At 40.6% G+C, this 25,185-nt stretch overlaps 1 long non-coding RNA gene across 1 annotated transcript in view; it reads left to right on the top strand.

Moving 5' to 3' along the window:
- Nucleotides 1-25,185, top strand: part of LOC116595615 — a 371,042-nt gene that overhangs the window by 272,387 nt on the left and 73,470 nt on the right. The window contains exons 4-5 of the long non-coding RNA XR_004287772.1: nucleotides 21,791-21,832; nucleotides 24,047-24,220. This is a non-coding gene — a long non-coding RNA (uncharacterized LOC116595615). The remainder of the gene's footprint in view (nucleotides 1-21,790; nucleotides 21,833-24,046; nucleotides 24,221-25,185) is intronic.

The following is a 25,185-nucleotide window of genomic DNA, read 5'->3' as shown; positions in this document are numbered from 1 at the left end:
GATGATCTTATCACCTTATAATGCTGTAATATCCTTGATTGGGAACATCTGGTTGTCATAAGCATTTTATAATTCTTTATATTTTGACTTATTCTTCTGATATTATGACCATTTTATTTGTCCACTATACATCTTCCAATTCACAGTCAATCAGTAATTCTCTGGTACAAGGAAATTGGGAAACTTAAGAGTACCTAGATCAAATGCCAAAACACATATTCTTCAAGCATTTTGATATATATGGTGAAACTATATTTTGACTTGAATTACTTGAATATTTACCTTAATTATTTAGCTTTTTTTCTCATAGGTGGGGATTAATTGGCAAAATAACCTGAAGCTATTAGTCAATATGCATTTATTATGTGGTTGCTAGTTTTCTAATAACATGTTAGGTACTTTGGGCCAAATAATAATAATAATAACCCGAACAATAGTAACACCAACTAACATTTATTGGTAATATGCTGTGATCCAGGCATTGTGCTTAAGGCTTTTACATACATGAACTTTTTAATCCTCCAGTAAAAGGGTGGCTACTATTTTATCCCCATTTCTTACATGATGAAATCAAGACTTGTTGATGCTAAGCAATCTGCCCAAGATCATACTCTCAACCCTGGTTACACATTAGAATCACCTAGGTGGCTTTTAGCAAATTACCACTGCCTCTCTTATCCTAGACCATTTAACCCAGAGCCTCTGGGGGTACAACCCAGGCATCAGTATTTTACAATATCTTTCCAGGTGATCCGGATAGGCAGCCAGGGCTGAGAATCACTACTCTAGAGCCTCTATTTTATCATTTATAAGAGTTTATAAAAGACAGTTCCTGCCAAGTGTGAGCTTACAAGTTAATTGGATAAACATCCACGGATGAAACAATAAATAACTAGTACAAAGGAACCAGGAGGTTACACAAGTAAACACTGAATTATATAGCCCACTACGAGAGCTGCAGAATTTGAGAGAATGTAACTCAATTATAATTCTTAAGTGTGAAAAGGGTTTGAATATAAAGAACAACCAAATGCTTTCTCTCTAACAGAACAGGAGATGCTTTTAAATTGCAGACAAGATTATGTCTAGTCTAAGAAAGTGTTTCAATGTTCAGTTAGACTGAGAGGCATAGGTTGTCTTGAAGACTCTTAACATAAGGTATTTTTTAAAATGATTCTACTCAAAGGCAGGGCATTGGACTGAGTGACCCCTCACGGCCTCCCTCAGCCCGGGAATTTTGTGACATGCATTGGAATGCAGACAGCTCATCACAGTCAGGAAAATGAAACAGCCATTGTGTCTTGCTCACCCAGACCACTTGCCTCCTCCAGCCAGCTCCACAAAGTTGCCCTTAAGCCATCAAAGTGTGTTTCAATTCTGGTCCTCAACAACAAAATTCTGAAGAACGAGAGTGCGATGTCTGAGAATAACAACTCCACCCCGTACTCATCATAGCAAAACCATCTGTCTGAGCATTCGACATTATTACAAGTTTGCACCCCTTCGGAATAAATAAGTTAGACTGAGGAGGCTGAGTAATCGATGTCCCATAGACAGGTTTTAAATGAACGGTGGGGGTCCACACATGTCGGGGAATGTATCCAGTCCAGTGGGAGTGGTGAATAAACCGAAGGAGGTGCTACTGTGTGTAACAGCCGTGAGCACTGTGGGCATATCGAACAAAGGTGGTAAAGGAGTGGAACTTCCCGATCCTCCTCATTTTCACCAGCATCGCCCCTGTTATTAGAGTGCGCTACCTGATCCACGCCACACTTCTCCCACCTTCCCCCGGAAGAGCTGGCCACCTAGTGCAAAAATGCACTGAGAATACACAGGAAGGGCAGCAATGACTGCCGAAGGAAGGCGTGGGAGGCAGAAGATGAGGAATATGTATAGGAAATGAGTGTAGACACATCTGATCAAAATGTAAAATCTGACATTTATCTGTTTGCAATGCTGCGGAAAGGTGGTCTTGCCAGCCACGGATGGGCCAGAAAGCGGTGGTTTTTCTATTAAGGGTAAATAAAATGAGGGTAAAATTTTAAGTTGAGGAATTTTTCTGTTGCTAGAAGGCAAATTACTACATGCAGTAGTACAAAAGAACAGGGGTAAACAATACAATATGCTGTGAATTGCGAATGCATGTGTGGTAATGTCATGAATATATTAACTTCCTTCATTGTCAAGGCAAGTGACAGAGGCTGCCTGAAATTCAGAGAGGAGCCGGCTGTCACTCTGCAGCTCCGACACTTGGAGTCACATCGCTCCTAATAACAAAGTCTATTCTGTTTACATTTGACATGGCGAGCAAGGAGTGGTGGGTTGCTTTTTTATAAGGAAATGAATGAAGGCATGAATGAATGAAAGAGTGAATGAGTAGATGGAGTCTCTTTACCCAGTCCATCCTGAAGCCATCAGTCTTCCGTGTTTGGATGAAAACAAATCATCTCTGACAGGAGCACATTTAGATGAATTTTTTAATATTTCTGGCAATGGGTTGTATTTATTTATTTTAACTATGTCAACATACTGCACATTTCGGAGTCTGGGTCCCAGTGGTGTTTAATAAAAGAAACCTGCAAAGCACTACAGTGTCAGAATCAGGGAAGGAGGAGATTCTATATGAACAAACAGAGAGAAGGGAATTGGAGGAGGATGCCAGGGAGGGTTGGTGACAGGTTAACATCAGTTCTGCTTAGGTTGGAGGGTCTGGCTATCCATCTGTTTCCCCTATCCTAATGCATAACTGAGGTAGGAAGGGAAATACCCCATCGCGCTTAATAGCAGGATCCAGAGAAGCATTCTCAGAGTGAGAGAGGGAAAGAGCCAGAGGCAGATTATTAGGTTGGAATTGAAATGCAGACGAGATTCATTAAATTGTTGACCCTCCTCCCCACTACAAAAAAATACATACATATATATACATACATGTGTGTGTGTATATATATATATATATATATATATATATATATATATATATATCAGGCTGCCATCTTAAATTGACAGCATTAGAGAGGAATTATGTGCGCTGATTAATAAGTGAATGTTTTTACTATTATGATCGCGGCACCTGCTAGTTACGTCGACATAGAAGAGGCTCTCAAACTACAGTGTTTCCAACAATAAAGGTACCATCAGCTGAAAGTTGTGCACAGGTGTCAGCGCAGGGACACATCATTTTCTTACACGGTTGTGATGTTTAAAAATATTGCCATGATTCCTCTCGCCTGTTCCCTCTGCACCCTTCCCCCAACTCTTACCTATGCATTGTGCACAAAAACACATCATTTACTCACTTCAGTAAAGCGAAGGAAATTGAGGGTCAAATCAGAAAATGCCAAAGAGAGTGAATTCCAGAGCAAGACTAACATGCAGTTTACCATTTAGAGCCACATGATATAAAGTGATTTCAAAACATGTGTTATTCTTTCTAGGTTCCAAGAAAAATGGCAATTTTATCCAATTTGGGCATTTGCCAAAGGTGCCATTTCACCAAATGTAGCGACGGTCATAAAAAAGGAAGCTTCAGAGTAGATTAACTGGCTTTGCTGTGCTATAATGGTGCTTTAAATGAGCAATTTGAGACAATTAACCTGGAACAGGCACTTCTGAGTGCTTTATCCCTTTAACAGTTTTGGTTCTTCAAACAAGAACAGAGAAAATGAAAATTGGCTCCTTCCCATCATAGAATCTTCTGTATAACTTTGTGAATATGCATATGATCCATAAGGAGCGTGTAATGGGAAATCTAAACTATGTAATTTGGAGATGTAATACTCCATCAACCAAATAAAATCATTTAAAAAATTAATGGGTATTTATGTGGCTGACTTAAGATAAAAATGTTCTCCATCTTTTGGTAATACTTAATAGCTCTTCCCTTGGATACAAAACACATATTTTTCATCTGTATACTTATTATTTACTGTAAAGTATGGGAGGGAAAAGATCATTTGGAATTATATGGAATTATTAAAATATTAAAATGCTTTCACACACTATCTGGAGATAGTGTTCTCTCATTATATTTAAAAATAGATAGGCAGAGGAGAACAAAAACAAAAAATGAATCTTGCTAATCAAAAGGAAGGAAGAAATTTAAGACACTTAGAAAAATTACTGATTTTCAAACCACACAACAAATATTTGTTGAGCACCTACTGTGTGCACAAGACTGAGGAAGATAATGTGGGGCCGATTAATTAGAGCTATTATCGTTACGGAATGCACTGTTCTGGAGAGGTTAATCTAGAGATGATGTACAGGAAGGAGTGGAGTCAGAGCAATAAAAGACTTTTACAGTGATTGAAGGGCCTCACTGTATTGTGGGGGTGAGCCGAGCTAAAGAGAACTGTCCTAGGGAAAACTAGTATTTAAAAATCATTGCTGGGAGATTTGGAATTCTTAATAGAAACTCCAGGAAGCCTGAGGCATCTTTGTAATATGGAAATGGGAGAAAAGAAAATACCAATTCCTGCCTGGGAACTGACCTTTCCTTAATGATGTGTGACCCTTGCTTCAGTTCCTTGAGGTTTAACTTCCCACCAGAAACATGGGGAAGTCTCCTCACTGCTCAGCCTGCAAGGCCGGTGCCCAGGGAAGCAAGCACAAAAGCATAGCATGACTAATCAAATGGAGCAACAACAGCAACAATCAAGCACTATGTGATCTGTAAGAAGTAAACCACAGTCATCTAAATTTCGGGATTTTTCCATGTTACTCAATCCAGCATTTAATTCCTGGGCCTTATCTCACTTAACAGTTTGATAGTGTTTAACACAGTGGATCCCTCCTTGGCGCTTGCCACCCTTGGCTTCCTGAATAGCACTCTCTCCTGCCTTACTGGATGATACTTCTTAGATATCTCTTCCGGATCTTTCTCTCCTTCTTGACCTCGAAATTTTAGAGTGTCCTGTTCTCATTCTCTCTGGTCTCCTCTGCCTTCATGCTGTTCCCAAATCATCCCATTCAGGCCCATAGCTGCATGGTTTACATCTTTAACCTTGACATCTCCCCAAAGCCCCAGAGTCCTATATTCCTCCGTCCACTCAGTATCTTCCTTTGAAAGTCTAGTCTCAAAATGAATATAGCCAAACTGAACGGAACCGAAACCTCTTTTCTCCTCTTTTCCATCTTGGAAAATACAACCACAATCACCTACCTTCAGTTTTCAGGATGAAAACCCCAGAGCTAGTTTTTCTTCCCATGGAGGCCTATTTTTGTTCTGAATGTAGAAAGTAAGGAGTCAAAAGAGTATTCTTTGTGTAAAGAGAATCTGAAGTATCACACCCATCTTACAGGTTACTTTCTCTCTCTTCTCAATAATGGGTTCCCTAACATACCCCATGCATTTGACAGAGAGCTGTTGGGCATGGTGCACATGGTGGATTTAGACCCCAATGAATTCGTCACAGATCTTGCTCTCATGGAGTTTGCAATTAATACCTGAAGACATTGATGTAGGTCCTGTTGATCCAAGGAATGGCAAGACAACTCAAGAGTCTTCTAACTCGATATAATTTCTCTGAGAGGGAAATACCTCAAAGATAATGGTTGTTTTCCACTCGTAAGCCCATCAGATTCTAAACCATAGATCCCTAGAGGGCCCGTCTTCAGATCTCTAATTCACTGGGAGAAAAGCAGGGCCAGAGAAGAGGTTTAAATGCTCATTCTAGAAAAGCAGGGTAAGTGTGATGGCTCCGTTAACGTTTTTCAGACCATCAAAGTCAGTGAGGTTGGGTGGGGTTTTCTCAGTTTTCCTGGATACTTATAGAGATTTTTCTTTCTCTTCCTTTATGCTCACTCAGCAGTCACCAAGTACTTATTTGCAAGGATTTGGATGCTAGAGATTAAACCATCATTAAGATAGATTCTCTATTCTATAGGAGTTTAAAAGTCTATAATCAAGGGAGAAAACCAAGAAAATAAATGGTGCAATGCCAGGGCTCAGATGCACTGAGTGAAGATGGGGGACACGCATTGGTGGTGTGGACTGTGCCACCTGGTGGGCTCAAGGCAGGTCTGTAAGGAAAACGATGTGTGGCCTCTGTTCCAGGCAGCAGGAAAGCAGGGACAAAGGCTAGAAAGTGTGAAGCAGCAGGGCCTATTCATGGAACTGCGATTCTCAGCTTGAAAGTCGACCGTAAAGGAGGCATGTTCAGAGGTGAGATGAGGATTAGGTCACAGGGATCGGTGTGCCAAGCTAAGGGACTTGGCCTTTATCTTATGCAAATGGGGGAGCCAGCCAGGGCTTTAACAGAAACCATCATGTAATTAGATGGGCCCTTCTGCAGATCGTGGTGACAGCTGTGTGCAGGTGAACTGGACATGATTAGTGGTGGGGGGTTGGGGAGACAGACGTCTTCATAATGTGACTGCGTGTAATCGAACCTGGAACAGAGCGTTCAGCATTTTAACACATGTCATGGGCCTTCGTCTTTGTCTGTTTGCTTTTGGGCCTTTATAGGTTTTCACATGATTAGTGTGCTTATAAGATTTCAAATTCTGCCGCCATTTATTTTATGATTTGATGTTGATTAAGTTACCTAATATGTCTGGTCGGATAGTCTCACCTGTAACATGAAGAAAATAAAATATTACTTCTCTTATAAAGTTTCTGGAAGGACTAAATAAGTTTTCCCATGTAACGGACTTAGCCGTGGCATGCGTACAGTGCACCATTAGGTAGAAGTAATTGTGAATATTATTTTAACTAAACAATGAAGCTGACCCATAAGCATAGGTTTAACTCCAACCAGAGCTGGGAACATGGCTGTCCTTATATTTATTGGGGCACTTGGTGTCTTAGTACTATAGTAGATTGTGGATAGTTTGAAGAAGAAGAAGGAGAAGAAAAAAGACTTAATTAGTATGCTAAATCCCAGTGTTAACTCTCAGCCTTGAGCTAGAAAAGAAATTCCCAAATGAAAATGTAAAATGCTGTTAATGGCAAAGTGCAATTCAGGGTTGGTCAAATCATGTCATTAAGTGAAATAATCATGCTCTTTGACCAAGAGCTATGGAGATACTGTGGTCGCACCCAGAGATACTGAATGACCCTGGTATCCTGGAAGTAGATGCCGTCTTACTAGACATTTGCCTTTGCTTTTCTATTTCCGGGCTTGAAAAGGTCATTCTGAAGCCTACTTTCCACTAATAACAATACTTCCTGCCCTTTTAAAAATACCGTAGCAGTTGCTATATTGCTTGCTTTATATCTACTCACTTAAATCTCACTACAGTCTGTTGATAATAGTTATATAGGTAGTGCCATTATTATTCCCATTTTCCAGATGAGGAAACTGAGGCAGAGCAAAATTTGCGGGAGGGGTGTTGGGGGTTTTGTTTTGTTTTGTTTTTGATGCCTAGCCATCTGACTTCGAAACCTTAAGGAGCTTCATCACTTTACAGTGACTTCTTAAAATAGTACTGGATATTATACATCTACCTACTAGTTGCTCAAAAATCATATAGAGGTATTCCCTGCTTTTGGAAAGTGAGTTATGCCTCTCAACTTTTACGAAAGGCCTACCTTTGTATCTGTTCACTAACTGAAAGAAATTCAAAGAGGGTTTTTCACTTTTACAAAACAAGGCGGAAAAAGCAAAAAGAGCGTTCAGTGTTTGTTTTGCAGCGAGAGATTATAGAGGCGGCAGCAGCCCCTGCACCACAAGGGGGGGCCCTGCCTGGCTCCGCACCCCCACCTCACCCCACACTCAGCACCTCAGGACCCAGCCACGGCAGCTTTGAGCTGTGTTTGTGAACATCTGTGTTCTAGCTCCATTCCTTTTGTGCATCGCTAGCAAGATGTTGTGTCTTAAGATATCAGAGAAGCCTGAGAGAGGTCAGGTTTTGGGTCTGGGACTGCTCAGAAATCTTTCCATATAAATTCATGGTAATCGCTGCTTTCCTTTACACCATTTTGGCCTACAAAAGGTTTCAAAGAAACGCTACTTTGGGAAGGGGCGGGGGTTGTATGATTTCACTTATGCGCTAACTGATTGAAGAACGGTTACCTTTAAACATGGAGAGATACTCATTTGCACCTTACAAAACCCCACTTAGTTAAAAAGATAGTATGCTTTGAAAATGCTAGAGTGTAGCCAAATATCAAAATTAGAGGTATTAGCATGCTAAGTTGAACCACCCCTTAACATATTGATTACTAAAACAGAAGAAAACAGCACCTTTTCAAGTTTTTTTTTTTAAGAGTAATTGGATTCAAATTCACATCTGTAGCATTAAACTAGTGTTTTCAACCTTTTTTTTTCTTTCTCCCAATTGTTTAACCTCCATCTACATCTCTGGCATAAATTTAAGCCTTTATTTGTGAATATTCGGATAAGCACTTTGCCTCTAACGGTATTGTTCAGGGCCGGCATCATTGTTACAGCTGTAATTGTAACTATCAAGACACAGTTCTTTGTAATTAGAAAGTCAAGATGGTATTCAGCAGCATGGCAGCACAGGCTTACATTTGTTAGGCTATTAGAAAAAAATGTTTACAGAGAAAACAGTGTCATTGTTTAGTGCTCTTAATTGACCATCTGCCTGGTAAAGAAATGTCCAAAGAAGGATAAATAAGACTATAGTACACTTATTTATTTATTTTCTTTGTGTAGTGAGGAAATTAGGGAAAGCAACAGAAGAGGCAAAGCAGAAAAGATGTTGCTAAATCAGGCTGCAAGTGAAATCATGTCATGCGTGCATTACTTTTTTTATTTCTTTCAGTGTCAAGACAAAGACCTACGGCCTTGTCGAAGTTTGTTTAAGGAAACGCTTCCGATTGCTCCTTGAGTTCCGGAACAATGCAGTTCCCACCTCTGTTTTCCCCCCTTCTCTGCCACCAATCCTCTGTGCGCCGCCACTCTGCTCTAACTGCTGCCTTGTTCTCTAGTCCAGCTCCTGCGGAGGAAAGCCTCTCCTCTGTACTTTGGCTTTAGCCAATTCTATTCTACTCTTTTCTTCAACTAGAGACTTCTTACTCATTCCTTCAAAAGTTAGGTCAAGTATTTCTCTCCATCCCAAATGCCTGGATCTTTCTCTGACCATCCAAGAAGACAAAAATCTCTTCCCTTTCTGACCTTCTATAGCAGTCACTCCCTTGGCAATGGAAAGTGACCTGTCTGGCCATGTTCTTCCATTGTGCTGGAACCCTTCTTCAGAGTCAGCGATGCCATTTGCATCCTTATATGCTCTTCGTTTGAATCACCCCTTAAATTATAAAGTTCTCATCCTAGAAGCATATCCTTTGAATTCTCCCCAAAATGGCCATAACGTTTTTTTCTCTCTTTATATTTTTTTAATTTCAAAAGAATTAAAGATAGAACTTGGGGCCCTGTGAAAGGTCTGCCATTCATCTTTTAAGCAAACCAGACAAACTCAGGCTGATTTGACCCTCAAGACATGTTTCAGTTCTCTTCTGTAAGCATACTGAGGACCTGTGATGTGTTCCTGCCCAACTTTCTCCAAAGCTGCGCGGAGGCAGAGAAGAAGCAGGTGTGGTTGGTTGTTTCGAGGGACTCACTTCCAGGAAGTGGTCTCTGGTGGTCAGGTGTCAGGGAGAAAGCGGCCCAGGGAAAACAGGAAGTGCATGAAAAGAAGAAGGTACGTCTTTGGAATCCGGTTCCAAGTCACAAGAGTTCATTTTGGCAAGGGCCTTTCTGTAGTCACCAGAATGCCTGGTTCACATTTGATGGGCTGCTTCTTCTGTTGTGTCACGTTGGCACACATCTTACAGAAAAGGCTACACCAATGGTTCTTGCCAGGAAGGAAAACAGGATGTGGCACCCAGGACAGAGCTGGTCCCAGATTCTGTAATTTGGTCCTATTCTCTGCCCAAAAAGCAAGGAGCAGCTGGTCTTGAGGAGATTATCTGTTGTGCTATATGGATGTCCTTCTGCCTAAGGTCTGAATTGAGTTTCCTCCCAAGACAGGGAATGACCAGGCTTATGCTCTGGGACCTGTCTCTTCCAGGATCACAGATGGAAACCCCCATTACAGCCACACACAGATTCACCACAATATGGAAACCCTTCAAGCAGGAAATGGAATAAAAACACAAAATATGACCTGACCCAATACCAGAGAGCTTTTTTCCTGCCTCAAATTTTAGTGGATCATTCTGTTTGCTATTTGCTCCCTGTGGTTTTCTAGAGACAAAAGACCCTGGTTCACTGACAGCTATTTTTTTAAGACTCATGCAAATACCTTTTATGATACCATCTCTGATCTGGTCTCTTTCCAACTCAGTTGTTCTTGAAGCATTTTATATACTTTATACATTTTGTAGTATTTCCTGGATAATGCTTCCACCACTGACGAGCTGTAATTGAGCTGCCTATACCTGAATATAAGTTACTATTACATGTAGGTTTTTTAGGTTTTTGCTTTCCTGTTACCCTGTTGTCTTGAGCTGTTTAAACCCAAAGGGCTTTTGCTCTTGTTGTGGTACATCCTTGGAATCCCTGGAACGTTCTTCCCAGGATGGCCTCATAGCTCACTTTCTTTATTTATATTAGATTTCTGTTCAAGTTCCCCCTTGTCATTGAGCTCTTCACAATCTCCCTGTATCAAGAATAACCCTCACCCCAAACCTGCACATCTTATATCCTATATCCTGTCCCCTGCTTAAATTTTCTCCACAGCTATTAACATCATCATAGCTATTAAGTTATTCCCCCTTTCTAGATTTAAGCTCTCCTGCTGGTGTGTCTCCAGGGCATGTTGTAGGTTCTCAATAAATATTCATTTAATAAACTAACCCCTTTTCAGGGATTCTTGGCTCATACCCTTACAGAGATTGTATAAAGCACAGAGTTTTGTAGAATTCCTGGGCTTTGGATCCTATGTGGGCCACTTATCAACCATGAGACCATGAGCAAGTTGATTCCCTTTCTTAAACCTGCTTCCTTAACCTCAGCAGAGAGATTAAAGCATCTACTTCTTTAGAGCAGAGGTGAGGACATAATGTAAGAGGGCTAGGGAAGAATTTGTCTCCCATAGCAGGCATTCAGTATGCATTCCTTGCTTTCTCACTGTCCCTTTGCTCTGTTCGTGCCCTCCCCTCCTAATTTCTCCCCCCTCCCTTTCTTTTATCCTTCCTTCCTCACTTTTTTTTTGGAGGGGGGTGGTCCTTCCTTCCCTTCTTTTCCTGCCTCCCTTCTGTCCCTCTGCACTAGGTTTGGGGAAAAGCCTAAGGATTTTTTCTGCTCTGGCCTCAGTATTCTCTCAAAACATGCATACACACGCACACACACACACACACACACACTACTTCTATTCCTGACTTTTCAAAAGGTTTTCAGTGAACTATCTTGATGAACATGTTTACTTCTATTCACTTCTTTCTCAGCCAAAATTTCTATAGTCCCTTAATTATCCTTAACTAAGAATTACATGATAGAATCCTTTTGAGGCGTTCCTGGATGAGGCTGTTCTCCTCTCCATCCCTTTATGCTAAGCACATGGCCCGAAGGGATCCGTGGGGCACCAGAACCTATACACGTATTCAGGTAGAGGTTATCATTGCATATTAGGTAGAGGTCATAGGGGTCATTTAACACAGGTTTTTCAGTATTCTGAGAATCTTAACCCAAGTCAAAGCCCTTACTTTATTGGACTATCAGAGGGCATTATTTCCTATATTTTATAGTTAGAAAATGAAAACAAATGTAGATAACAGATTGACCCACATGGAAATATAACTGCACAATCCTTAGTCCTTAGAATAATATCTGGAAAATAGCAGATCCTGGCCTTAATGAGGGTTACATAGAATCTTAGCTGCACCGTCTTAACCAAATAAAATGGGGTTCATCAGGATCATAGAACAAGAGGTGCAGTGACAGATCATCTAGGACTGGTACTGTGACTGAATAACATTCTGGTGATGGCCGCAGTTTCTCCCAGAATTCCTTGCAATCCAGGCATGAGAGGAAGGAAGTGATGAGTTCTTCTTTTCAATGGTCCCAAGCCCTGTTGAGCTAGTTACCTCACTGTTCTTTCAAATGCAGAATGTCTGTCTCCTACAGTAAGAAATACAAGCTTTCTAATCATGATTTTATCAATATCTCTTCCTTCCTAAGTCATCCTCTTACTATCTTCAAGTCCTGAATTCCTTTACTGTTTCCCATGAGAGCCGCAGCTCTGCACAGCCATGGAATACCTTTTTGTGGAATAAATGAACAGATAAATTATTGAGAAGGAAGTGCCATGTTTTGATATTTGCAACATATGGACCAATTCATTCTTAATTCTCTTTTCATACCTGTAAAGTGCTTTTTAAAAAGGTTTTATTTATTTATTTGTATATTATTTAGAGCGAGTGAGAGGGGGGCAGAGGTAGACAGAGAGAATCTCAAGCAGACTTCGCGCTGAGTGCCAAGACTGACATGGGGCTTGATCTCATGACCCTGAGATCATGACCTAAGCTGAAATCCTGAGTGGTACACTTATCCAACTGAGCCACCCAGGTGCCCCTTCTCATATCTATAAAGTGTTTTAATAAATTGTAGAAATGAGTGATTTTAAAATTTAGTATCAGTTCTGAATAATGGATCCGATATTATAGGAACAGATAAAAGTTCAGGAATACTTAAGGAGTTCTGATGACTCTGCACTAACATTTATAAAATCACTTCTTTTGTATTAGGCATTCTATTAAGCCATTAAAGTAATCTCATTTAGCCCCCGCAAAAGCCCAGCGAGGCAGGTTCTATCACTCCACTGTGATATGGTTAGTAATCTCTAGGCCATCCAGAGCCTGTGGAAAATTAGAGCACTGATTTCAAGCCAGTGCACTCTAAACATTCGGTCCACATGCATCCCACTCGTCTGCTGCCCACTGCTTGGTATCTCCCAGAGCACCTAGTGTCAACAGCATTACCCTTGGAGATAGATAATACTTGAAGGAGGAATGACGGGGGGAGGAGTAAGGAGGATAAGAATGAATGAATGGCTTTCTGGAGAGACAACATGTAAGTTCTCTCACAGTTTAATACCTCATTATGATCATTGCATTATCATCTTAAGATTTCAACAAAATTTGGAACTTTAGTCCCCTGAACCATCGGGTGCTCTCACATCATACGAGTTTTCAGACCCAGGAGCCCTTGCAAGTAGCTGGAGAGTGTTTTTGCCATTGGATATTTTTATCCCTCTTTGGAAGAGATCAAGGGAACCAGAAACCATGTCAGAAACTAAACCAAAAGAGATACCTAAATTAGCCGTGACCAAGCAGCTCTGACATTCTCACAGACCTTTAGTGTTTCTTTCTGGAAGGCTGGCTGGAGGCTGGAAAAAACAGCAACAGCCCAACATTGAGCTCACACTAGGGGGCCTTTGCCTTTGCGGTTCCCTCTGCCAGGAATGCTGTTCCTTCAAATCCCACAGGATCTGGACAAATTCCCCAACTGCATTCAGACACCTGCTCAAACGTCACCTCATTCAACAAACTCCCTGACCTCCTTTACTACTTCTCACCCTGTAACCCTATTTTGTTTTTTCTTCAGAGTCATCATCACCTCGTGAAATACTATATATTCATTTGTAAACTTGCAGCTATCTCCTCCCCACCGGGATGTCAGATCTCTGAGGCAGGACTTGAGCCTCTGTTGTCCACCTCTGATTCCCAGCACCCAGATTTGTCACCTTTTCAGAGATGTCCCCCAAAGTCCACTGACTAAATGAAACTAATACTTTATTTCTATTTTTTTACTTTTTTTCTATATATTTTTAATTTAATTTAATTTATTTCAGTGCTCTAAAATTCATTGTTTGTGCACCACACCCAGTGCTCCATGCAATATGTGCCCTCCACAATACCCTCCAGCAGGCTCACCCCCAACCGCAACCCCAAACCCTCTGAAACTAGTACTTTAAACAGAATGTTTGCATTCTAATAAGAAAGAGGGCCCCTCCACCCACCTACTGAAGGCTAATGACTTTTTAATTATTCTGTCCAGGAAGTGCTTGGCATCCAGACGGGTCCTGCCTCTCTTTCCCTTCACCTCACCCCTCCTCGTATTTTAGCCGGACTACGTTCCCTTCAGTACCGTCAGCATTTTTCATGGCATGAATTCAGGAAGCTGTTCTGACTCACACAAAAGAGTACCTTAAGATGGGAAAAGGCTCTTTCTATCTTTGCTGGGCAATGGCATAAGATCTTTATTAGGTCAGTGCCTCACGCGAACCACAAGCCTCTTAGGGAGGTAATCTGTCCAGCTCATCCTGTCAGTCTTCAACTTAGTGCCACTCAGTAATGATGTGCTCTAGCTGTCATCTCTATTATCCTGCCGCAGGAAAGCGACCACCTCCTTCCATCGTCCTTTCACTTGGAGTCCAGTTTATCATCTGCGCTCCGGTGTGCTTGTTAGTTGCATCTGAGAACCCACGAAGGGCTGGCCATCCAGATAGTTAGCAGGTGTCACTTGCATGAGAGAGCGTGGCAGTTAGTGGCCGATGCTACTTTTGGCTTTCATGGGATGACAGAAACCAACAAACTTCATATCAAAACAACAGCAAAATCTCATTGGCATCATTTGGAAATGGTTGCAGGATTTATGTACTTGTGTCCTCAAAGCCACATTCATACAATGAGATGCTGCCCCTCCCCCAAATCGCTTTTATCTTCAATAGATCTTGTTTTAAAGGTACCTGCCCATTTATTGTGGATGACAGACTAATAAAATGAAGTCATTTTAATAAACACTGTATCAGAATATCCCATCTTCTAACGCGGCAATGTGAAATTTCACCACTGGAAGAAACATTTAACATTCTGACTATTTTAATACTTTTAATAAATATTTGCAATTCCTATGATAAAGCATCCCAGTAGAAAATGCATTTCCTCCAAAATTTATGTGGCTGCTGGCAGGTGGCCATTTTCTAATTTTCTGTCTCACTTACATACATTTATTACAGATTTCTAACTACCCCGTTTTGCTCTTTGACTGGCTCTGAGCATGCTGTTTCCTCTGAGTAGGAATGTGTGTGGTTAAAATTGAGCATGGTAAACAAGAACTTTCTGGTTTGCAAATTGGAGGGTTGGTCATCACCCATTGGGGGGTCCCTTAACAGCCATTTTATTTAGCCTCACAGTACATTTGAATCAAGTCTTCAGGATCCACATGGAGCCTGAGACTCCCTTCTTAGTTCCTCAATGCGGTGAACAACCAGGGACAGACATGAAGGTGGGATTAGGAGTCGGGACTGGGTCATTATTTTGATCTACTAAACTGTGGGCTTACTCATGGAATGCAGGAGAATTTGCAAAGTACTTGTTAGAGTAATAAGGCTTAGAAAAAATAACAAAATTTAGGTTAAGTAAGCCATATTTTTTTAAAGATTTTATGTATTTTTTTGGACAGAAAGATACAGTGAGAGAGGGAGCACAAGCAGGGGAAGTGGGAGAGGGAGAAGCAGGCTTTCTGTGGAGCAGGGAGCCCAATCCGGGCTCGATCCCAGGATCCTGGGATCATGACCCCAGCCAATGGCAGATGCTTAACTGAGCCACCCAGGTGCCCCTAGTAAACCATGTTTTAAATACAAAGGGAAGGGAACTGTTTAAGAAAATTCTGTCGTAGATATGCTTGAAGAATAAATACATACCTTCTAAACTTCGTCATTCCCCCTTCTTGTATATTTTTAATCTTTGTTAGATATCTCCATGAAAAATTCCTGGGTAGCCTTCAAACATTGCAAAACAAAGTTTGCCATTCTTGCTACTTCCTCTTCCCCACCTTCTGACTTTCTCAAAATCAAATCCCTTATCTGGGTGCTGGACCTTATCTAAAGTAATTGCCATTGTCTAATCAGACAGAACAGAAAATATGAGGCTTTTCCAGGTATTTCCCTTTTATATTATCCCAAAGCCTTCTCATCCTACCTAGTCAATGTCTCTTAACTCATTTCCTCCTTCCAATCCCACTGATGATGCCCTAGTTCAAGTGCTTATTACTGCTAATGACCATTATGTCTTACCAGTCACTTAATCAATGCATTATCTCATTTAAGCCTTCCAACAGTCTCAAGAGTCAAATGTTAATAGCATCCCCATTTTACAGACAAAATAAGGCAGAAAGTCTCAGTGACTTGCCCAAAGTTACTCAGTGAGGAGGTTTCACTGTTGGGTTTTAAACTCTGATAATCTGATCCCAGAAGTAAAGGTCTGAGCTACAGGTCTCTGCACTGCTCTTGTACAACTTGACAGTTCTTCACCTGTCTTCTTTTATTTTGTTTTATTTTGTCTCTCCCATTTCTTCTTTACTGTTTCTGCCATGGGCTATTTATGGAAATACAGGTTCATGTCACCACCTGCAAAACCCTCTGATGGAACCCTCATGCCCGTGATTGACTCATTCAATCATTCATTCCTTTATTTCATTTATTTGACAAATACCTGCTGACCATACCTTGTGTAGCAAGCACAGTCTAGGTATCAGGGTGAATGCAAAGATAAAAACCATCCGGAGTTCTTGGCCATTGGGTGGCAAGTAAGAAAACAGTGATATGACATAATCTCAGGTAGTGGTAAGCTCTATGAGGAAAGACAAAGCAGAGTCAAGAAGAGAGAGGGCGAGGACTTAGAGTTTTAGACAAAATAATTAGGAAAGGCCTCTGCAATGAGTAACATTTCTGTGTAGACCCAAACAGTAGGTAAGAGGATGCACTCTAGGTCCTGGGCAGGGGTTGGGGAAGGTGGGGGTGGGGGGAGAAGAGCATTCATGAAAAACAGAAAAGCAAGTGCCAGGTGCTCGAAGCAGGGCAGTGCTGAGCCTGTCCAGGGCAGCAGGGAAGCCATGATGCCTGAAGTCAGGGGAGAGTGTTGAGAAAAGAGAGACTTGACAGGCCTCTAGACCATGGCAGTTTCTTGAGAATACAATTCCTTTTGCTTTCACTCATGCACGTTTTCAGCCTTCTTGAAAAGGGAGTCATCTGTCACAAGGTTCTGCTTGCTATCTTCAGAATAGAGCCTGCACCTTACCACTTCTGTGACTTTATCCATGCTGAGGGCCCTGCTCTCTGACTTCTGAAATCTTCCCATCATTTCAGGCCTACATCCAACACCACAGCCTAAGTTAATTCCTCTCTTATGACCTTGCGGCTGTATTCCCTCCTCAGTGAGGAAGAGGATGGACAATATTGTAGAAGAGCTGTGGGTCAGACTGCCTGAGATCATATTCCACTATAGCCCTTTTTGGCCATGGGCCTTCAGACAACTGAGAAGAGCTTTTCAGACCTTAGATAGTTTTGCCAGTATTTTAAAATACAGCAGTAGAGCAATACTCTCATGGAACTTTCAGAGGGATAAGTGAGATTATCTTTGCCTATAGTAAGAATTCAATCAATTTTAGCTTTAAATTATTTTAAAGGACTTTTGGGATCCCAGGACCCTTTTATTATAACCCTAATAACATGCTCTGTTATTATGTTTCTACTCAGTTGTTTTTCTGGGTTAGACTTTCAGCATCTTGAGAACAAGGACCATAACCAATTTGCATAGTATTGCCTTCAGCGCCTTTGCATGGAATGGCTGTTAATAAAATGGGTCAAAAATTTTATTATCAAAAACAATTTATACACATCATGTTAAAACAGTTTAGGACACAAAATGGTGAGGGATTTTATAAAGTCTAAAAGCAAGACTTCTTTTTTTTTTTTTAAATAGTAGGGTTAAAATAAAGGACTTTAGGAAGTACAGCAACACATATAGTCAGCAAAGATCTTGTATCTAAAATGCACGAAAATGTCTACCAATAGATTTTTTAAAAAAAGCTTATAAAACATGGAGAATAGGATGAAATAGAAATTTTATAGAAAATAGGCTACAAATTGCAAATCAGTGAAAAAAAATAAAAAGTTTTGTAATTAAGGAAATAATGTTAAAACCTTCAATAAAATGACATTTATGCTCACTAGATTGGTAAAAATGAAGATGTTTGATAATAACCACCGGTGGTAGGGATGTAGACCCTTGGGAATACATAGACACTTCCGGTGGAATAAAACTCGATACAACCATGTTGGGAAATGATTTGGTGCCAGTTTGTGAATTTGAACATTTGCATGCCTTATGGGCCAGCAATTCCACTTCTATTTATGTGCTTTAGAGAAACTCTTACTCATGAGCTCTAGGAGTTATGTATAAGAATGTTCATGAAGGATTGATTATAAGAGCAAAAACCTGGGAACCACCTCAGCGTCCTTCAACAGGATAATATATAGTATAGACTGAATTGTGCCTACCCTCCCAAATACGTATGTTGAAAGCTTAAGCTTCAGTATGACTACATTTGGAGACAGGGCCTTTAAGGAAGTTCTTAAGATTAAATGAGGTCATAAGGATGGGGCCCTAATCTCATAGGACTGGTGTTCCTATAAAAAAAGGAAGTGTACATACACACACACACACACACACACTAGAAAGGCCACGTGAAGACACAGTGAAAAGGCAGCTGTCTGCAAGCTAGAACGGTCTTGCTAGAAAGATCTCACTAGAAACCAACCCTGCTAGCACCTTGATCTTGGGCTTCTAGCCTTCAGGGCTGTGAGAAAATAAATTTCTGTTATTTAAACCACACAATCTGTAATATTTTGTTATGGCAACAAACTAATACAATGTATGAAACATTTGTGATATATACACACAATGGAGCATTATATAGCAATAAAAATGAATACACAACAGCTACATCCCACAAGGGGATGACTCTTAAAAAACATACTTACTGATAAAATCAGATCCTAAAAGATTATATTCAACACTATACCATTTTTATAAGGCTTAAAAATAAGAGATAATAGTGCAGTATTTAGGGCTTTATGCATAGGGATTAAGACTTTTAAAAAAAACAAGGGAATAGTGAACATAAAATTCAGGACAGTGGGAAGACTGAAAAATAAGATGAAGAATGTAGAAACAATGAAACTGTTGATATTCTAGTATTTAGGTCAGGGAATGAGTTTACAAATGTTTCTTTTATTGTTATGTTTTAAACTTGTTTATAGATAATATGATATTATTTTAAGGGGCAAATATTACATAAAAGGAAAAAATAACTAATTACTTTTGAAAAACTGCTTTTCTCTCATATGCAAGTATGTAGCCTTCAATTTTTTTAAAATCGCAATTACTTTCTTTTTCCTCTCCTTCACATTTTTGCATTTTTCTTCTTCCCATATAACTTGATTCTTTATAAACTTTAAAATTCGGGACATAGTCAATTTCATTATATTTTTGTTATGAAAAATACCCCACTAATATAACAGGTGTATTAGAGTACAATATTCAGAATTGATTCCAGTATAAAATTAATTCTCGGTTACTTATAATATTTAATTTGTGTATGCAAAGTACCCTAGTCACCGAAAAGATAATTGACTTTGCTCTGAAGTCTCTCAGTCTACATATTAATTTCATCTCCTCTCTCAGACCCGCATACTCACTGGAACTCATTGGTATTAGCTGTGTGAATTTAAACGAGTTGCAATATCAATAAGTTTGTCAAATATCATCATATCTGGTCTGTTGGGCAGAATTTGTTTATGTTATCCCAATTCTGTAGCAATCCGCACTGAGAAACTGCCTCCCAGTACTGTGTGAATTCTTACCTATTTTACAAGTCCATTCCCCACTGAAGGTTAAGTGTTACTGTAAACTCTGAGCTACGTTAAAATACTTACAGCAAAATCTCTAACAGCTAAGGGAGCATATTTTCCATCTCTTATGGGTAATTTTTTTTTAAGAGTTTAAGTCCTAAAAATCTGTATTAGTGGCCTGCTCCGTTCTCAGTGTAGTTGTGGGACCACAGCACATACACAGAAGAAGCACAGTTAACTGTTTTTAAGGAATTTTCAGTGTAATCACATATTGATAAGACACAGTGATGATGTTTGGGTGGGTTGTGATCCCCCCCACACTAAAATATTGCAGTTTTGTGACATTTTATTGCCACTTGTCTTATTCTAAAATCTTTAAAATGAACTATCAGTCTTACCAAATGGAATGTCTTCAACAACCAGACACATTTGGCTCTAATCAAAAAGTTCAATGCAAGGCATCATCCAAAAAAGCAGGGTGGGCTTTTGAATTATTATTACTTTTTAATCTTTTTCTTCAGGAAATATGTTAAATGTGAAGTATTTCAACATTAATAACAGAGTGACACCCATCAATACCAACACCACCAGCCTGGAGAGTTTTTGATTGAAAAATAAGTTCCTTCTTACAAATACCAGCCCATTTCATTGGCTGGCCATTTCTGTGCAAAAAACACTGAACAAAATGATGACTGTATCACCAGAAGGGTCATAAGAAAAGGTTTAATTCTTTAAGTTGCATCCAAAACTGAAGAAGCACTCATTTCTCTTTGAAAATAGAGTTTCCTCTCTCCTCTCATTCAGTGAAGTTCATTTTCCTTCAGATGCTAAATCTGTACATCCCAAGGCACAAATGTAAAAGCAGACTTCCTTGTTCCCTAATTATCTTTGGTGGAATTAGTATCATCAAAAGAAAATCCCAACGAAATCAACTTGCACAAGCAGAAGAACAGGAACAAGTGTGTCATTGAAAAGGACACCTGTTGTGGCCCACCCACAGGAGCACAGGAATGCAGGGACTGAAGCCAGCAGCCTCTGCTAGAGAGGTCCCCAGGATAGGCCTGGGAGATAGGTGAGATGACTCCAGGTCTGATTGTCCTAGAGCTTGTGTCATTGTCAGGAGCCTTAGAGTCTGAGGAGTGACAAGTGGACTTTACAGTTTATTGTATCTGTGCTCAAAGATCCAACACTCTCATTCTCAGGTTTAAAGGCCTTCATGTCCACAAGTAGGACTAAGCTTCTCACAAATGTGTGTAAATTGCACCATGGGACACTGGCTTACGAGCATTTGGGGTTGACACTTCGCTGAAAGTCGAACACCATCACTTTGGGGGTTCCCTCACTCAGGCCATTGGTATACTTGGATAATGAATTTCCATTTATGTTTTACTTTTGTGGGGAGAACTGGAATCCATAAATATAAATGGGAGGACTTCTGGCCATTATGGGAGCTGTAAATTCAACCCACAGGAGGTTCTGATAAAATGTACACTGGCTAGATCCTAGCTCTTATGGCTTACATTTATCTAAAACTCTCTGTTGAATTACAACCTGCTAATGTCTATTTTCTCATGCATTATCTATCTGTAATGATAACAAAATCATGCTAATCCATTCTGGGGTTTTTTTTTTTTTTTTTTTTTTTTTGGTGACACTGAAGCTGAATAGCCCCTCCAGCCAGCCTCTTACATCAAAGTGCTTCTCTCCTATCTCTCATGCCTCTTAAGAACAAAACTGTATTCCACTCTTCGGCACACTCTAATCTTTCCATTTCTATTACAATACTTCATTAATTTGACTACCTCATTGCTTTGTCGCTTTGAAGAAGGGCAGAAGTGGAAAACACTTGAATTCATAGTAACCTCTGGCAGGGAGGGTCTGTTCTTCCAAATATTTCAGTTATTTCCTCCCTGCTGGCTTACTATCGTGTCTGAGTTCCTGTGAGGACCAGATATGAATCGTGCCCTTCCACCTTAGGCATCGTAAATATCTTTCCGATAATAGATAATTCACCTGATCTCATGCGTTCCTGTGCACTTAAGAGATTCTCAGTGTGAAGAGAAAAATGCATTTTGATTTGAGGCATTCCTAGGTTTTATAGGGGTGCTAAATTATATCCCTATAATGGTGGGGGAACTACTTCCATCACCGAATGCCAGCTTTATCTCTTTCTTTTCCCTTTCCCCAGCCTCAAAAGAAACATCTGACAAGCCACTCAATCCTATAAATGGTAAGATTCCCTTGTATGTCCCATGTTTGTGATATTAAATAAATGTGTGTGGGCAACACGGATTATAAGGGTCTTTGTCAAGTAAGGGAATTTCGTTGCTTTGAATCTCTGAAAGGAAGCGTGAATCTCTGTTCAAAGCAGTCCATTCCATTTTAGCGTGCTCTAAAGATTAAAAATGTGTCTTTATATTAAACCTACATCTGCCTGGGTCAGATTTCCTAGTCTTAATCTTGCCCTCTGGAGCTAACCTGTCCATTTTATCTCTTTTCAGAGGACATTTTCCCCAAATGTGACTGTAGTTATCAGACTTATTTTAAGTCTTCTCTGCACAGTTCCTGCAAGCTTTCCTTCCGTGACACAGATCCTGGAACGCTCCCGACCCTGAGCAGCATTCTCACAGTGTGTAACTGTCAGGATGCCCTCACAGGAGAATGCATTTAAATATTGTCTTAGGGTAGTTTCCTGGGTAGCAAGCAGCGCTCAAAGCCTGGTGCACATAGCTGACTGGGGAGGCAAGCCCAGGAAGCTCAAGTTAAGAAGATTGGCCTCCAGTCTCTCGAAGGAAGGAAAGCCACAAAGGATGAGTTAATGGGCACTGCGGCTCCTTTGCACCGGTGACCTCTGAGAAAAACCACGTGAGACACACCTAGAATCATTCCACCTGGTGTTGAGGAGACTGAGGTGCGTGTCTGCTGCCACTCACCCCTCCACGGGTAGAGGGCTGCAGCAGGGAGCATCGATGCCCGGCACTTCCTCTTTGTGCCTTGGTGCAGAATCAGCATAGAGGTGCCGGGAAAATGCACAGGTGATGAAAGAAACAGAGAGAGATGCAGGCTTTTGGGGTAGACAGATGTGTGTCTGCTGGAAACCATCTTTGTCGGCCTCAGGGAAATAACAGTGGGCTGAGGGGAAAGGGGGCAGGACGTGGGGCAGGGTTGCTCCCCATGCCAAGCTGGCAATATAAATATCTGAATCTGGTCAGGTAGAGAGCCATGGGAATACTGAGCCTGTGGAACTGCCCAGTTTACAAAACTGCCTGAAAGCATTAGAGCTTTAAAAAATACATACTAGAAATAATTTAGAGGCTTTGCTGACCAAACAAAATATGTTGACGGGGTTGTGGTGTTGGCCGGCCTGTAACCCTTGCAACAATGAGCATGCGCGACTCAGGATGGTGACAAATTTGAACACATATCTTGCCTGGAAGAGGCAGCCATTCCTCACCTCTAGCCAGTCGTTACCGGTTTACAGTCTGGGCTGAACACTGTTAGATCTTTGGATTCTCTCCTTGAGAATCCAGAGATTCAGATTTTATGGGGAATATCTTGATTTTTAAACACTGTATAAGCTGCGTTTGTTTGGGCCCCGTGAAGTACAACTGGAGGTTTCCATCTCCCCCACACATAGTCTCTGCTCCAATAGGAGCAGCGAAATCAGCACTGGGACTCTGAGAACCCAGGATCTCAGCAGTATACAAAGGGGCTCATTTGTCCATTTCTGGACAAACTGGTTTTGTTAATGCAAGCTTATTCCATAGAAACCAAGGTTCTTCTAGAGCCGAAAACAAACAAACAAAAGAAACAAATAGACAAAAGAAAATGATTATGCATATGCAATGAGAGCAGAACTTGAGCCTGTCTCTATCACCAGATAAACTTCATTTCTATTGATCTGAACACCTCTTTGGGATGGAGGGCTTGGGGGTCAGGGGGAACCAAAATAAGTAAGCCATTTCCCCCCTTGTTAATATAACCTAGGTTAAAGCAGCATTACTTTGCATCGGGAAAATTTAAGGTAGAACTTTGATCTCCTCTCTATTTAAGTGAAGTAAGGCATTTTCCTGACCTCAAAAAAGTAGTCTTAATTAGGGGCCTTGAATGAAATAATTGACCTTGACATTGCTTCAGCTCAGGGCACAAAGCTGTTACCAAATGACTTATCAAGAAATAAGACATGCTGCAATAAGGACTATGTATTTAGTAACTCTACATTTTGAATGTTAAGCTCCCAGAATGCTTACACCATCAGGACAAATACTAGCTTTGCAGTGACCAAAAAGGAGAAGACATTGTATGAGAATGAAATCTGTGCTGAGATTATGAACTGGTAAAGGAAATCATCTTTGTTTAAACACTAATATTGTTACTATTCTGTACATCATTTGCATCTTAACATAATTATTTGATTGTGAAATATCTCTTCTGTGTGTTGCAGAGTATCTTTCTGAGCATTGGCACTGAGATTGGAAACAGAAAATTGCAGAAAAAGCACTGGATTAAAAAGCAAGTGATGTCATTCTTGGTCCTTACTATGTGGTTGTCCAATGTGACCTTGGAGAATTTTTTTATGATCATCTTTACATTCCTTAAGACTTTATTATCTTATAAGGTTGATATAATTGTTACCTTACTTCTTAATATGACCTTTATTTGTCCTACTTTTTACCTAAAAATCAAACTGTGATCAATTCTTCTTACCAAGGAAAACTCTGGGCAAAATGTAACGATGATAAAATAATGTCTTTGGAGTTCCAAAGACCTTCTTTCTGGTTCCTTTTTCTCTTGCATGACTACTTCCTCCCTCTGCACCTCTTCACTCACACCCACGAAACACTTTGTCATACCAGTAAATTCTTACTCTCACCAAACGACGTTCTCACGCAAGATCTCCAACCAGCTATTTAGCCCGTAGTGAGAAAGAACTAACTGGTTGCCGCCCCTTGTTGCATCTGCACTTATTTCTGGTTGCAGAGTTAAGATCTGACTCTCCTATTTTGGAATTCAAGAAACATGTATCCAAGAGGGAGAGATTTTAGGGTGCTAGTAAAGAATGATTTCTACTCTCCCTCCAGACTTTTAAAAGGAAATGGGTGTATAATACAGTTTAGAACATCTGAGCCTCCATCTCGTACAGGTTATGAGGCAGACTGTGTAAGGGACAGGAAAGGAGCTCAGATCGTCTGTGCATGTCAAACTCCAGACAGCAGACATGTATTAGATGACTACCTACTCGGAAAGGTGCTGGGGCACAGAGCTGAATGCAACAGTATCCACCCATTAGGAATTCGCAGGCCAGTGGTAGAGATGCTCGAAAGCATAGATTTGCAGGACAGTGCAATGCTTTGACTGGTAGGCTCCAGTAGAGCCCGGTGAGGTGGTGTTGGCACAAACCAACAGACCCCATAGTACCTTTCAACCCTTCTCAGATGGTTTCTGTCCAAATATCCAATCAGAGCAGGCAGCTTTGGCTTTCCTCTCGTCTGCTTTCCCTTTCACCTCTCAGTCTCTTGTCCTGTTAAGTCACTACCACTGCTCTGGTATCCTGTTTCCCCCAACACCTAGAGTGTAGTCTTT

Source organism: Mustela erminea, chromosome 7, assembly GCF_009829155.1.
Source record: "Mustela erminea isolate mMusErm1 chromosome 7, mMusErm1.Pri, whole genome shotgun sequence".
Taxonomy (NCBI): Eukaryota; Metazoa; Chordata; class Mammalia; order Carnivora; family Mustelidae; genus Mustela; species Mustela erminea.
The sequence above is the reverse complement of the archived record's forward strand: the minus strand, read 5'-3'. Positions and strand labels throughout refer to the sequence as shown.